Genomic DNA, 15,567 nt, shown 5'->3' with positions numbered 1-15,567 from the left:
AATTTATAGACTTTTGTTGCAGTTGCAATATTTAGCAATGCCAATAGCTCAAACTTAATTCACCCGAGACCTATTGCATTGTAAATGCTTGTTGGTAAAGCCTCATGTTAGCCACAATTTCTTACCTTGACAATTGACGGGCAATTCATTATTACGCAGTTTGCAGAGGAAATAAGAGTCTGTGTTTTAGAATAGCGCGGTTGAAATGAAGCATCATTCTTTTCTGCACCAATGATAACACTCTCTGTGCAGCTGAGATTGAGATTTGTATAATTGTATCGAGTGCACATTTGCAAAAGTGATTCAGACTAACTGGCCCGTCTATATTTCTTGACGCACTGGCCTCTAAATCTTCCTTTTTGTCTGCTGCACAGTGTTGACCCATGAGTGAGGTCTTGTCAAGCTAAGCAAGTGTCTCTCAGCCCCATCAAACTTCCTTCTAATGTGTCCTCTTTGCCGCCATTAGTTTAAAAATGAAGTTATATTAGAAAGAGGTTGTAGGTTAGTGACCTTTCATTTCAGTAGTTTCCCATTATTTCAAAATATGTTTAGAGCTGCTCGTTGTTCAAAATATAGGAATTTCTGATATTTATTTCTTCCAATGCACTTCATTCGATGACTTCTCGTGCTCTGGTGCGGGGGGGCGCTATCTGTCCTTCGCGCATGCGCAGCTGTTAATATAAGGCCTGAGAGCAGTGTCTATTCTCCGCGCTTGCGCAGCTGTTAATTCTAGCCCCCCGAAAATGTCCGTTCTCCGCGCATGCGCAGTTGTTAATCAAAAGGCAAGCTTAAACTGTCTGTCCCCCGCGCATGCGCAGTTCATGCAAAGCCTCTAACCCGCGCCGATAATTTGTTTGGCACAGGCGCCATTTACAGATCACTGGGTGTCCAGGTGGGTCTGGGACAAGGTGTCTCGGTTTCTAGTTGCTCAGGGGCCCCATGGCGGGTGTTTGAAGAGTGGATACAGTTAAACGGAATTTCAAAGCCCCTGGCTTCTTGTTCGAGGTATAGTTGAGTGCATTCGGTCTTCTCATTTTTTCTGCTCAATGTAACAAAATGTTTACAATAGGAACTGATTCTAGTCTTATTTCTTACAGCTCGATGTTTCCACAAAGCAAATGGTGCAAGCACATTAGTTGTGAAGTGTTCACAGCTCTGGGGCCTATTTCCTTTAAGTGCTTAACTCTACAAGATGCTTACACTGCATAGTTATAAACATTATTTAGATTCTAATGGGAGAACTGTGAAAAGTAATACATTCTACCTGGTCTTTTCTCACTGGTGCATTGCCCCAACCCCGAGAAAGATGTTTGTTCACGCCCTTGGATTTGTAAGCGCTGGACACGTGTATTGACCTGCCATTTGCACATTTGAGTCTAAATGACCAACCTGTGGCCTGCTGAGTTATGTGCCACCCTCTTTGTTTTATCAAAAATATATGTATTGCTTTTGCACGAAAATGCAAAAGGTGCACATGGAAAAGAGTTTGTTTTAAAAAGGTCGATATTGCTCATGGTAAATTGAAACTAGCATTTGCAATGCAATAGGTCTTGCATTAACCAGAGTTTTGTAAATACGACACCTATTGCATTGCAAATGCATGTTTGTAAAAACGCCCATGCAGCGCATTAACTTTAATGTTGGCCGGGCCCCTTTTCTTAGACGAGCCGTGTCTAAAGAAAGGGGTGGGTCGCCATTAAAGTGAAAGAGCAGTATGGGGCGCTTTTATAAAACAATCATTTGCAATGCAATAGGTCTCGCATTTACACAAGTTTGAGCTATTGACATTACAAATAACAATGCCTTTTATTTTTTATTCGTTTTTAAAACATAAATAAAAGGCATTGTCATTTACAATTTCAAATAGCTTAAACTCGTGTAATTGCGAGACCTATTGCATTACAAATGCGTGTACATAGATTGGTAAACAGAAACAGGCTGTCTTTTACTCAATGCAAACATGGAATGGGAGACAGATGTATTGATACAAAAACAGTCAGACACATCAACACAGCTCCCATTTAACGTCACAGCTACACCTGCCCACATTTGAAATAGCGGTATTTCATTTCTTTCTTTTACCAATCAAGTGGCATAACGTATGCAAAATCTACTGTAGTTAAATTAAGTAAGCCATCCCTTTCCTCGGAGCAGGAAAACAATGCAGCAGAAGAGAAGTGCTCACATGCTGCTGCTGTTAACCTGCTGCTCGCGGGTGTCTCCGCTCCAGATACAAGCTTCCTAGGACCGGTTTCTGGCATTTCAGCCGTCTTCAGCCAGGCTTGCTGGAATCCAGTGGCAAAGTGAGCAAGGGACTCACATCCGAGCATACCCTGCCAACTTATGGCGAACAAAGCGGTACAAAAGGGGGTGGTGATGGACCGCTTTGTTCAGCTGAAATGCCAGAAACCGGTCCTAGGAAGCATGTTTCCGGTCCAGGGAAGGCATGGCTTGGCAGTTCGGGCTGGACTGTTCCCATGAGGCACAGGATCAGACTGATTTGCATATGGCCATGTCTGAACTGGGGTGGCAGAGTGGGCTAAAGAACGGTGATGGATTAAACCCAGATCTGTTGACTGGGTGTGAGTGTTTAATTGGTTCAGATGCTCCGTCCATCACCACCCCCTTTTGTACCCATTTGAAACCAGGCATTTTCTCCTTTATTACGCCACTTCCTTCATGGTGACATCACTCTTTCCGCATGTGCTTCCGGGGCGAGCAATATTCCTCGCCCCGGCCAGCACATGCGCAGGAGGTCTCCGACCAGCTGTACCCTCGTCATCGTCCATCCCTTGATGAAAAAAAAACCAAAACAGTCAGAGTCAGACTGACTGAATTTAATTTGTGACACACGGGGCAGTGAGCAGTTCATTGATTTAACGCTGCTGCATTGCATGCGTGTGGTGCGTGTCTCTCTTGTCTTCCTCCCCGTCCCGACTCACGAGGCTAGTGGGGCAACGCCCCATTCGCCCCTATGAACAACCGCCACTGCTTATACCACGTGCAATTCATCCTCTCAAAAGCCAAGCCTCGTGAATTCCTGGGTGAGAAGGGCGGCTGATTCTGATTGGGTGCTTGATAGTTTTCCAGAAACTCATGTTCTTGATTGTTCATATTTGTCAGTAGTTAATTAAACATGCCCAGGGGTTTTATCTCTTCAGTTCACAGAAGCTACAATAAGTTTCTTTGTTGTTGCAAAAAAATATGAACAGCCAACGAGCCTCTGTCTGTCAAAGAATGGAAGGGCTGGGGAACTGTCATCAATCAATCACAATCAATCACAGAATTTATATAGCGCACTACTCACCCGGAGGGTCTCAAGGCGCTGGAGGAGGGGGGTCCGCTACTGCTCGAACAGCCATGTCTTGAGCTGCTTCCTGAAGGCGAGGTGGTCCTGGGTCAGGCGGAGGTGGGTCGGGAGGGAGTTCCACATCTTGGCGGCCAGGTAGGAGAAGGACCTTCCTCCTGTGGTGGCTCTTCGGATCCGGGGGACGGCGGCGAGGGCGTGGTCGGTCGATCGAAGTTGGCGTGTGGGAGCGTAGAAGTTGAGGCGGCTGTTGAGGTATACTGGGCCTTGGTTGTGTAGGGCCTTGTGTGCGTGCGTGAGGAGACGGAAGGTGATTCTCTTGTTGACCGGGAGCCAGTGCAGATCTCTCAGATGTCCGGAGATGTAGCTGCGACGGGGGATGTCCAGGATGAGTCGTGCTGAGGCGTTCTGGATCCGCTGGAGTCTCTTCTGGAGTTTGGCGGTGGTTCCGGCGTAGAGAGAGTTGCCGTAGTCCAGATGGCTGGTGACAAGGGCCTGGGTGACCGTCTTCCTAGTCTCGGTGGGGATCCACCGGAAGATCTTGCGTAGCATGCGCAGGATGTTGAAGCATGACGAGGAGAAGGCGTTGACTTGTCTGGTCATGGAGAGGGAGGTGTCCAAGATGAAGCCCAGGTTGCGTGCGTGGTCTGTTGGTTTGGGTGCGCTGCCCAGGGCGGGGGGCCACCAGAAGTCGTCCCAGGCGGGGGGTGAAGATCCCAGGATGAGGACTTCCGTCTTGTCCGAGTTCAGTTTCAGGCGGCTGCTCATCATCCACTTGGCTACGTCTGTCATCCCTTCGTGTAGGTTGGCGCTGGCGGTGGCGGGGTCGTTGATGAGGGAGAGGATCAGCTGAGTGTCGTCGGCGTAGGAGATGATGTTGAGGTTGTGTTGGTGTGCGATGGCTGCGAGGGGGCTCATGTAGACGTTGAAGAGGGTGGGGCTCAGGGATGATCCTTGGGGGACGCCGCAGATGACTTCGGAGGCCTCTGACTTGTACGGTGGTAGGCGGACTCTCTGTGTTCTTCCGTCGAGGAAGGAGATGATCCATTCCAGCGCCTTGTCCTGGATTCCGATGTTGCTGAGGCGCCGTACTAGGGTGCGGTGGCAGACCGTGTCGAATGCCGCGGAGAGGTCTAGGAGGATGAGGGCCGCTGTTTCTCCATTGTCCATCAGGGCTCGGATGTCATCGGTGGCGGCGATGAGGGCGGTCTCGGTGCTGTGTTTGGCTCGGAAGCCGGACTGTGAGGGGTCGAGGGATCCGTTCGTCTCGAGGAAGGCGGCCATCTGCTTGTTGACGGTCTTCTCGATGACTTTGGCTGGAAACGGGAGAAGCGAGATGGGGCGGTAATTCTTGAGGTCGGTGGGGTCCGCTGTTGGTTTCTTGAGTAGAGCGCTGAGTTCGGCGTGTTTCCAGCTTTCAGGGACGATGGCGGTGTCGAAGGAGGTGTTGATGATGTCTCGCAGGTGGGGTGCGATGACAGCGTCAGCCTTGTTGAAGACGTGGTGAGGGCAGGGGTCGGTCGGTGATCCGGAGTGGATGGAGTTCATCGTGCGGATGGTGTCTTCGGTGCTGATCGGGGTCCAGGCGTGGAGGGTGGTGGTGGGGGGGGGGTGGCTGGTCGGTCGTGGTGTGCGTTGGTTGGTTGTTGAAACTGCTGTGTATGTCCGTGATCTTGTTGTGGAAGTATGAGGCGAGGGAGTTGCAGAGGTCTTGCGATGGGGTGATGTCGTTGTTTCCTGCGCTGGGGTTGGAAAGCTCTTTCACGATGTTGAAGAGTTCCTTGCAGTTGTGTGCGTTGTTGTCCAACCGGTCCTTGAATGCTGTTTTCTTGGCGGCGCGGATCAGCTGGTGGTGTTTCCGGGTGGCAAGTTTGTAGGAGGTCCTGTTGTCCGGTGTCGGTTCCCTTTTCCAGACTTTCTCGAGGGCTCGGCAGTTCTTCTTGGAGCTCTTGAGTTCGTCGGTGAACCATGGGGCCTTCTTGCTGCCGGGTCTGCTAGGCGGGGTCCTCAGCGGGGCGAGTTCGTCCGCGCAGTTGCTGATCCACTTCGTGAGGTTGTCGGCGGCCTGGCCGGGGTTCGCTGAGCTGGCAGGAGGGTGTAGGCTCAGGGAGGTGGCGAGCTGGTCTGCTGTGATCTTGTTCCAGCTTCTGCGGGCGGTCTGTTGCTGGTGTTGGTGGGTCGTCGTTCTCTTGAAGGTGAAGTGGACGCAGCTGTGGTCCGTCCATTGAAGCTCTGTGGCGTGGCTGAAGTCGATGTCTGTGCTGGATGAGAAGACGGCGTCGAGTGTGTGTCCGGCGAGGTGGGTGGGGGTGGACACCAGTTGCTTGAGTCCCAGGTTGGCGAGGTTGTCGAGCAGGGTGCTGGTGTTGTGGTCGTTGTTGTTCTCCAGATGGAAGTTGAGGTCTCCCAGGAGGATGTAGTCAGCGGAGGGGAGGGCATGCGGGCTGACGAAGTCGGCGATGTCCTCGCTGAATTGCGTGCGTGGTCCAGGGGGTCGGTAGATCAGGGTGCCTCTGAGGGTGGTGTTCGGGTTGGTGTGGATCTGGAAATGCAGGTGTTCGGCGCTGGTCAGGGTGTTGTCGGTGCTGGTCGTGAGACGGATGGTGTTCCTGTGGATGATGGCGATGCCTCCTCCCATCTGGTTGGCGTTTCGGTCCCTCCGGACGATCTTGTAGCCCTCTGGGATAGCGATGGCGATGTCGGGAGCTGAAGAGGCGTTCATCCAGGTCTCCGTGAGGAAGGCAACGTCAGGGGCTGTGGCGTCTAGGAGGTTCCAGAGTTCGATGGCGTGTCTGTGGATGGAGCGGGTGTTGAGCAGGATGCACTTGAGGTGGGTGCTGCTGGAGTTCGACTTGGCGGGTGCTGGTGCGGGGCTGGTCCGGATGCAGGAGAACTTGCAGGCGTGGCAGCTGAAAGGTCCGTGGGTGCGTCTTGGAGTGGCTTGGTGGCATTCTGGGAGTCGGCCGGTGTTGAGAGCGATGAGGGTGGCGGCTGAGTACGTCAGGCGGGTAGGTCGAGGTCTTCGAGGTCCAGGGGTCCTGGCGCTGGGCGCGGTCCGGTCGCGGACGGGCGCAGACGGGCTTACCTTTGGCGCGCCTTCGGCGCACAATCGGCGCGCCCGCTGCGCGTGACCGCTGCGCGTTCGCACGGTCGCCATTTAAGGCGAAGTGCGTGGGTGGGCGGAGCAGCTGGGAGGCGGGAGCGGGGAGGGTTACAGAAGGCAAAAAGGGGCGGGGACAAGCGGCGGTGGCGGGAAGGGAGGGCGGGGGCGTCCAGGTAGGCGGACAACAAGGAAGGAGGGCAACACGGAACAAAAATTAAAATACAGTACAAACAGGCAAAAATGAACGCTAAAACAAGGAAAAAACAAGTTTAGCCCAAACAAGCACAAAGAACCGTCAAAACAAGGAAAACAACTCGCAGCGGCGGCAGCCGGCAAACGAGGCAGCAGTGAGGCTTGGTGGTGCGGTTCAGCTGGTGGTGTTTGCGGGAGGCGTGCTTGAGGGTGGTCATGTTGTCTGTAGTCGGGTCTTTGCGCCAGGCTTTCTCGAGGATGCAGCAGTTCTTCTTGGAGGTCTTGAGGTCGGCGTTGAACCAGGAGGCTTTCCTGCTGCCGGGCCTGCTGGGATGGTTTTTCAGAGGTGCGAGGTCGTCGGCGCAGTTGGTGATCCACTGTGTCAGGTTGATGGCTGCTTGGTTGGGGTCCGTTGAGCTGGCGGGAGGGTTCTGGCTCAGGGATGTGGTGAGCTGGTCGGTGGTGATCTTGTTCCAGCTCCTGCGGGGAGCCTGATGCGGGTGGCGGTGGGTCGTGTTTCTTCTGAAGCTGAAGTGGACGCAGCTGTTGTCTGTCCAGTGGAGTCCGGTGGAGTGGCTGAAAGAGATGTGCTTGCTGGAGGAGAAGACTGGGTCCAGTGTGTGTCCGGCGTAGTGGGTGGGGGTGTTTACTAGTTGCTTGAGTCTTAGGTTGGCGAGGTTGTCCAGCAGGGCGGTGGTGTTGTTGTCGCTCTTGTTCTCCAGGTGGAAGTTGAGGTCCCCTAGGAGGATGTAGTCAGCGGCGGCGAGGGCGTGTGGGCTGATGAAGTCTGCGATGTCATCGCTGAATTGTGTGCGAGGTCCTGGTGGTCTGTAGATGAGGGTGCCTCTGAGTGTGGTCTTGAGGTCGTGTGTATTTGGAAGTGAAGATGTTCGGCGGCTGTGAGGGTGTCGTCGCTGGGAGCACAGTGCCCCTTGCTCCTCCATGCCTGGCAGCCGAGCCCCTAATTCATTTACGCTTTGGAGAGTTTGTCCTGGAGTAATGGCATTATAGAAATTTACAACAGTTAAATTAAAACCATTATTACGATATGTGAGTCCCAGTGTGCAGTCCGAGGCCCATCTAAGTTCACTCCACCTTCCTGAGAGTCTGAGATCGACATAAATAGTCAGACCCCCTTTGCCCTCCCCGGCGCTGACCTACGTGCTGGGACGAAAAACATTTTGTAGCCTTCTATTGCCTGGGTGTTACTACGTACTCCCATGTTTCTTGTAGGAGGATTATTTGATGTTTCTTAATATACGTTAGCCAGTTGTGATTTTTGATTTTTGAGGCTAAGCCCGCTACATTCCAGGATATGATCTTAATCTCTCCCACTATTTGACTGCCTGCCATGACAGTTGTAGGGTTAGTGGGCATTACAGGAACTTCACCCAAATTCCCTGCATCTTTCTCCACATTTCTCCCACCGGGCTCTATAACTCTCACATTGGCATTGGAATCATCTGACTGTGTGCGCCCTGGACCTTCATTGTCTCCTATTATGGGTGACCCCCGCGCGCTATTCTCGTCTTTCAACCCCCCACCAGTCAATCTATTTCATTTAGGGCTGAAGCACTGTGGAGAGGTGCAAATCGGTTAATGAGTGAAACTAGCTGCCCCCTCCCATCTGATGCAATCCTATTCCTCCAATGGTCACCTTGCATATTCCTATGGGTCATATCCCTATAGAAAGAAGCCAAGGGGAGCAGTCTGATACTGGACCCTCCATCCCCTTGGTATTGACCCCTGGATTGACTATGGAGGAGCTCATTGTCTAACTCTGGATATCTGAAATTCAAAATCACACAATCACCCGCAAAGCTCTTTCTGCTACTTCCGATCCAAGCCCCTCTCCTTGCCATCGGAATATGTCTGTGTTGTGTGATATTGAAACCCGTGTTTTTGACTAGCCAATGTGCTGTCTTGTTAATTAGAGTGCGCGGGGATTCCTCCCTCTCATCCCCGTTAGTAGGAACCCCTACAAGGACCACTGTGTAGGGGCTTGAGGCTGGGGGGAGATCCAATGTGAGTAAACTCCTAGTGCTCTGCACAGCGTCTGCTATTGTTAACTCCTCATCACTGACTATTGCCCTTCTTCCCTCCGAGCCCCTCTGGGCTGTGTCAGGACAAACCGTATTAGGTGGCTCCATTCTGTTTATGCTTAGGGTAGTCCTGTTCGTTTTACCCGCCAAGGCACTCTTGTTGGTGCCCTCACTGTCTTTGCCCAACTGCCCGCCTTCGCGGTGCCCCCCTCCTTGACCCTCATAACTAGTTGTGGGCTTTGAGTATGATGAGGCTTCTGCTCCCCCCATCTCCGGTCCCCTAATTTTACCTGGCACACTATTCCCCTGATCGCATAGCCGAGATAGTTTTTCCTCAATAACCTTAATTCTCTCGAGCACCGGTCCCAAAAGGGTGGAAAAAAGGAGCTCTAAGTTTGACCTTAATAGATCTTCCATTCCTTGTCCGCTCCCCATCTTCCCACAGTTTGAACATTGCGTGCTACAAATGGGTCCCACAGCAGTGTTCACTCTGCTGATCTTTACGACACCCTTCTGTTTTGAATTTGGCTTTGAAACAATCGGCCCCCTCCCCCCCCGATCGTGTGCCCCGGGTCCTTGCGTCAGCTAGAGGTGATACCAACTGCGTAGTAGATGTGTCTTTTATTGCACCTTTTGATCTTGTGATCACTTCTCCGCCCCCCTTACTATGCTTCCTGTACCTGAGTTGGCCCTAGAGGCTACCAACTCTGATGGCCCTTGTTCTGGCCTGTCAATCACTGAGTGGACGCACTGGAATTCTTCTCCACCTCTTCAATACTAATGTGAGACCGGTCAGGGTCAGAATCCGTTATAAGTGGGTCATCAGGGTACATAAGTGAGCCACCCTCCTGTGTCATATGGGGACCATGAACCATAGCACTAGTGATGCTGCCTCGATCCTGCTTTGATTGACCTTGGAGGATACTTTTACTTGGTGTTTTAGACCTTGCTATGGAGCCACCCTCCTGTGTCATATGGGGAACATGAGCCACAGCACTAGTGATGCTGCCACTATCCTGCTTTGATGGACCTTGGAGGATACTTTTACTTGGTGTTTTAGACCTTGCTATGGGTCCCATTGATGATCGCTTATGTTCGAGCAGTGTATCTAGCGACAATCTTTTTTCTGTGAGCTGAATTTCGTGGACTAACAGTGATTCTGCTCTTAAAAGAAATGCATCAAGGGTCTCCCTTAACCCCGCCCCCTACCCCAGGAATCACCTTCCGCTTACTCATACTGAGTGGTGTTCGATACTCCCACCGGTTACAGCGCAGATGTGCTATAGAACTATGGTCAGGTCCTACGTTACATACAGTACGAAAGGCACTAAAAATGAAATAGAGTCCACAAAGCACAAGGCGCTGCCTCCCTAACTGCTAAAACAGATGTAATCAGCTATTACTTCCACTCATTCACTGGAGGACGTGTCCACTATGTGTATCCTCCCGTATTGATTTTTTTTTATCTCCCAGGGGTTAGAGTTTTTACAACAATTTTTTTTTTAATGCATTCTCAGATCACGCAATGCTCACTTTGGAAATCCATCTGGGGGAAGGATTGAGACTCCCAAAACGGTGGGCTTTCAATAAGCAGTACTTAAATGATGAAGACTGGGTAAAGTCCATGGAGTTAGAGATTAGACAATTTTTGAATCAGAACACTATGTCTGCTAAACCACATATAGTTTGGGATTCACTTAAAGCATTTGTGCGGGGGCTTTTAATAGGCAAAGATGCAGCCATGTCAAAAAAAGCTAGGCTGGAAAAGTTACAGCATGAAGATAAGATCCATGCCCTAAACAAGATATTTTTGAAAGACCCTACTGTTTCTAATAAAAAACGTCTTGATCAGGCCAAACGTGAGCTCTGCTCTGCCTATAACATCCAAAGTGAGATCTTTTTTCAACGCTTTCAACAGAAGGTTTATGAGGAAAGTAATTTCACTGGTAGGCTATTGGCGTGGCAGGCCAAAGAGCAGGCCACAGCAAATCAAATTAAAGCATTAAAATGCCCCCTGATAGCAGCTCCCACAGAAGACCGAGGGATAATAGGGGACATTATGATGGCCCACTGCGACTCTATCTATGGTAAATCACAAAGGGTTGATGGCCAACTGCTTGCTAAATTCCTTCAAGATAATCCATCCCCGACCCTGTCTGAAATAGATAATCAATCTATGCCGAGCCCTTTCTCTTTGTCAGAACTGGAGGAAGTCGTAAAAAGTTTGGTGAATGGCAAGGCCTGTGGTCCAGATGGACTACCCGCAGAATTTTTCAAGATCTTTTTTGGAGCACTTTCAGATTTTTTTCTATTCCTGATTAATTCTTTATTAGAAGGAGGGCCAGTTCCGGAATCTTTTAGGCAGTAGAACCGTGTAAGTTTCCCAAAGACAGGTTAGGATAAGATGGATCCTAGCTCTTATCGTCCGATCACGCTGCTGAACTCGGACTACAAAATCGGCACAAAACTTTTATCTTATAGGTTCAATACATTTGCAGCACAGTTGATCCACCCTGACCAGAACGGGTTTCTAGCTGGTAGACAATTGTCTACTAACACTCACTTTCTCGCAGAAGCCCTGGATTACTTTGACGGTCAGAAGATTCCGTCTCTCATCTTATTATTAGATGCAGAAAAGGCCTTTGACCTTGTGGTCTGGGAGACATTATTTTTAATTTTACACTCTTTTAATATCCCAAGGTCATTGATACTTTTAATTCAGACCCTATATGAGAACGCGATGGATCTATTAAAATTAAGCGAGGCACGAGGCAAAGTTGCCCTTTATCACCGGTGCTATTTGCGTTTTTTATTGAACCCTTAGCAACAGCTATTCGTAACTGTGTCGATATTTGTCCTCCAATTACAGCAATGCCCAAAATAAAGCCGTATGCTGCTGACATCATGCTCTTAATTAAGCCCACAGTTGAGGTGCAATCCAAGGTCTTCAAGTTGTTTGAGGACTTTGAAGCTTTAGGGGGATACCGCATTAATAAGGGCAAAACGGAAATTATTCAGTGTGGGAGTGACGCTATAAATCTACACCCTGATATCCGGGGCTCTGTTAACTCGAATCCAAAGAGATATTTGGGAATATTTTTCTCAAATCTAATTGATGATCTATATAAATTAATCTTTGATCCCCTAATAAAGAAAGTTGAAGGGCTGTTCTCCCGATGGAATTTACTTCCTTTGTCTATTATGGGACGAGTGGCTCTGATTAAGATGTCTGTTTTACCGCTATTTAATTTTTTGTTTGCCTCAATTCCGTGCACTTTATCAAATTCCTTCTTTTCTCAGGTTGATTCAATGTTTACAGCCTTTATATGGGCAAAGAAAGTCCCACGCCTTGCACTTAGCACTTTATATGAAGACTTGGATCAGGGTGGTTTAGCACTTCCCAATCTTAAAAGCTACTATGATGCGTATTTTGCACAATATTTATCGAGGTTTAAGCCCGCACCACAAACACATTGTTTTACCAACTTTTTTATCAATCTTATGTGTCAGGACACCCAAATTCATTCTCCGTTGTTAATGTTCAGATCTCCAAAGCCGGTCCGCTACAAGAGCTTGCAGTGGCTTTTAAAGAAGGCAGGCATTCTTTAAAAAATATTCCATACCTGCAATCAACTCTGCTTCCTTGTTAGAAGAAATTCTCCCCTTCATAGGTGTTGGACAACCTAGATATCTGGCTGTAAAATAGGCGAAAGCAGGGTTTGTTAAAATCTCTGACTTTATACAGGATGGTAACTGGGTGTCTATGATAGATATGCTCCAATCATTGACCAATGATTTTATCTTAATGAATTCCTATGGCACTTTATTTAAATATCTTGCCGCTAGCGCTATTTCCTTTTTGGCTCAGAATTGGTTGGTGGAGGATCTTTTTGTTAAGGTATCAGACAAGAAGCCTGGTGCCTGGAAGAAATATTTGACCTCGGTAAGGGGGGTGGATGTTGAATCTAAAGCTTTAAGGAAGTGGTCAGAACAGGAAAACTGTGAAATCTCCCCCTATATTGGGACCACTATTAACAGGTTGAATTTCAGCTCCTTAAGAGGGGCAAATTGACGCATGATGCTATTTTTTAGCCCTCGCCAAAATGTACCCCAATCAGTCTTCCCAATGTTTCCGATGTTTGAACTTTCCTGCTGCCAATTGGTCACATATTATGCTCCCCTGTCCAAAAGATTAATGTGTACTGGGTAGAGGTATTTGTGTATCTCGAAAAAGAATGCAATTTACAGTTGGAAGTAAATGACAGGTTAATTCTTTTTGGCTTTGACCCAGATCTCCATTTTGCAGATTCAGTGACTAGATTTCTGTACATAGCTATGGCGATTGCAAGATCACTGGTCCTTCAAGATTGGCACACGGACTTAATTCCGGCAGCCTTGGAATGGGGGCATGAGATGAGAAGGGTAAAGAAAAGTGAATATACCTTCGCAGCCAGAAATGGGGGACTTAATAGATTTAATAAAACATGGGGTTCGAGATTTGATTAAAACAGAGGGTGAGGATGTAGTGGCCAGTTTGTTTGGTGGAGGGTGGGAATGAGATTTAAGACCTCATCAATTGTCTATTTATCTATTTATCTATTTATTGTGTGAGTGTTTACAGGGGGCTGTAATTATTTAAAGTGCCTAATGATATAGACAACGTAGCGCTATACTGATAGTCTGCTCTGCATTAACTGTAAAACTGTGCGCTGCTCGCTTTGCCTGCTTCAACTGTCTGTGCCTGATTGTTACGGCGCCACTGCCCATTTATTAGCGATTCTAGGTTGTGCCCCAATCTCATCCTGTATCGCTTTTGGGCTTGCTGCCATTTTGTTGTTTGTTGTTGTGCCTCCCAGCCGGGCTCTCCACCCCGCTCCCGCCTCCCAGCTGCTCCTCCCTCCCACTAAAGTTAAGGCTCGACCCGATTGCTCTAACGCTGTGACCGTCCTGCCTAGCTCAGAAGCGGTCGCTCCTCACACTGCTCCCTGCTGTTAGAAGTGGTATTGTAGCGCTTCTGCCTGACTAATCATTGCCTTATTGGAATTATGTGCTGCTCGCTCTGCTCACTGTAATTATTTATTGTGCCTAATGATATAGACATCGTAGCGCTATACTGCTAGACTGCTCTGCATTAACTGTAAAACTGTGCACTGCTCGCTTTGCCTGCTTCAACTATCTGTGCCTGATTGTACCGGCGCCACTGCCCATTTAATAGCGATTCCAGGTTATGCCCCAATCTCGTCCTGTATCGCTTTTGGGCTTGCTGCCATTTTGTTGTTTGTTGTTGTGCCTCCCAGCCCGGCTCTCCATCCCGCTCCCGCCTCCCAGCTGCTCCTCCCTCGCCCCTCCCCCCTCCACCCCCACATATGACAGATGCTTTTGCGCGTAGCGGTCCCGCCCTATGCGCGCCGAAGGTGCGCCAAAGGTAAGCCCATCTACGCCCGTCCGCGCCTGGACCGCGCCCAGCACCAAACCCCCCGGACCCCGCAAACCCCTCTCCACCCGCATTACTTACGACTCCGCTACCCTCTCAGCACTTAACCCTGGCCGACTCCCTAACTGCTACGAAGCCGCCCAGGACACAGCCATGGACCCTTCACCTGCCTCTCCTGCAAGTTCGACTGCATCAGGACCCACACCAAATCCTCTAACTCCAAACAGAGCTCTAACACTAACCACCTGAAATGCATCCTGCTTAACACCCGCTCGGTCCACAGACACGCCATTGACCTTTGGAACCTACTCGACACTACATCGCCGGACGTCGCCTTTCTTACAGAAACCTGGATGAACTCCACATCAGCGCCCGACATCGCCATAGCCATCCCGGACGGCTACAAGATCATCCGAAAGGACCGCACCAACCAAACAGGAGGAGGCATCGCCATCGTCCACAAGAACACCATCCGCATCACGACCGCATCACTTCCAGATCCACACCGACCCCAAGACCACACTCAGAGGCACCCTCATCTACAGGCCACCTGGACCCCGCACACAATTCAGCGAAGACATCACTGACTTCATCAGCCCACACTCCCTCCCCTCCGAGGACTACATTCTACTGGGAGACCTCAACTTCCACCTGGAAAAGAAAAACGACCACAACACCACCACCCTTCTGGACAACCTGGCCAACCTCGGACTCGAACTACTTGTTGATACCCCCACCCACTATGCCGGGCACATGCTCGACCCAATCTTCACCTCCAGCAAGCACATCTCCTTCAACCACACCACAGCTCTCCTTTGGACAGACCACAGCTGCATTCACTTCAACTACAAAAAAACCTCGACCCACAAACTCCCACAACCAATTCCCCGAAGAAACTGGAACAAAATTACCACCGACCAGCTCTTCACATCGCTTCACCAAAACCCTCCCGCCAAGTCATCGGACCCAAACCAAGCAGCCACTAACCTCACACATTGGATCACCCACAGCGCCAACAACCTAGCACCCCTGAAAAACCATCAAATCATGCAAGGTAGCAAAAAAGCCCCCTGGTTCAACGATGACCTTAAGAAATCCAAGAAGTTATGTTGCACCCTCGAGAAAGCCTGGCGAAAAACCCCAACCACTGACAACCTGACCACCTTCAAGAACGCCACCCGCAAACACCACCAACTGATCCGATCCACCAAGAAAGCAGCATTCAAGGATCGACCTGACAACAACGTCCACAACAGCAAGGAACTATTCAACATTGTCAAAGAATTTACCAATCCCACCGCCGGCACCAACGATATCTCTCCCTCCCAAGACCTCTGCAACTCCCTAGCCTCATTCTTCCACAACAAAATTGCTGACATACAAAACAGCTTTGAAAACCAGTCTGAAGACCAGTCCACTCCACCCACCTGCGAACCATAACCCCCCTCTAACAACCTTTGAGCCTGGAACCCAATCACCACTGAAGACA

General features: G+C 49.7%; 1 protein-coding gene across 2 annotated transcripts in view; it reads left to right on the top strand.

Moving 5' to 3' along the window:
* Window positions 1-830: 830 nt before the first annotated feature.
* LOC147737093 (uncharacterized) overlaps window positions 831-15,567 on the top strand; it is a 54,254-nt gene continuing 39,517 nt past the window's right edge. The window contains exon 1 of one of the 2 annotated variants that reach the window (XM_086963260.1): window positions 831-892. The gene's annotated coding sequence lies outside the window, so the exon portion shown is untranslated. Of the gene's footprint in view, window positions 1,006-15,567 lie in introns of both variants that reach the window. The other variant, XM_086963215.1, reaches the window with a different exon arrangement.

The sequence above is a fragment of the Lissotriton vulgaris genome, chromosome 1_1 (genome assembly GCF_964263255.1).
Source record: "Lissotriton vulgaris chromosome 1_1, aLisVul1.2, whole genome shotgun sequence".
Lineage (NCBI taxonomy): Eukaryota > Metazoa > Chordata > Amphibia > Caudata > Salamandridae > Lissotriton > Lissotriton vulgaris.
The sequence above is the reverse complement of the archived record's forward strand: the minus strand, read 5'-3'. Positions and strand labels throughout refer to the sequence as shown.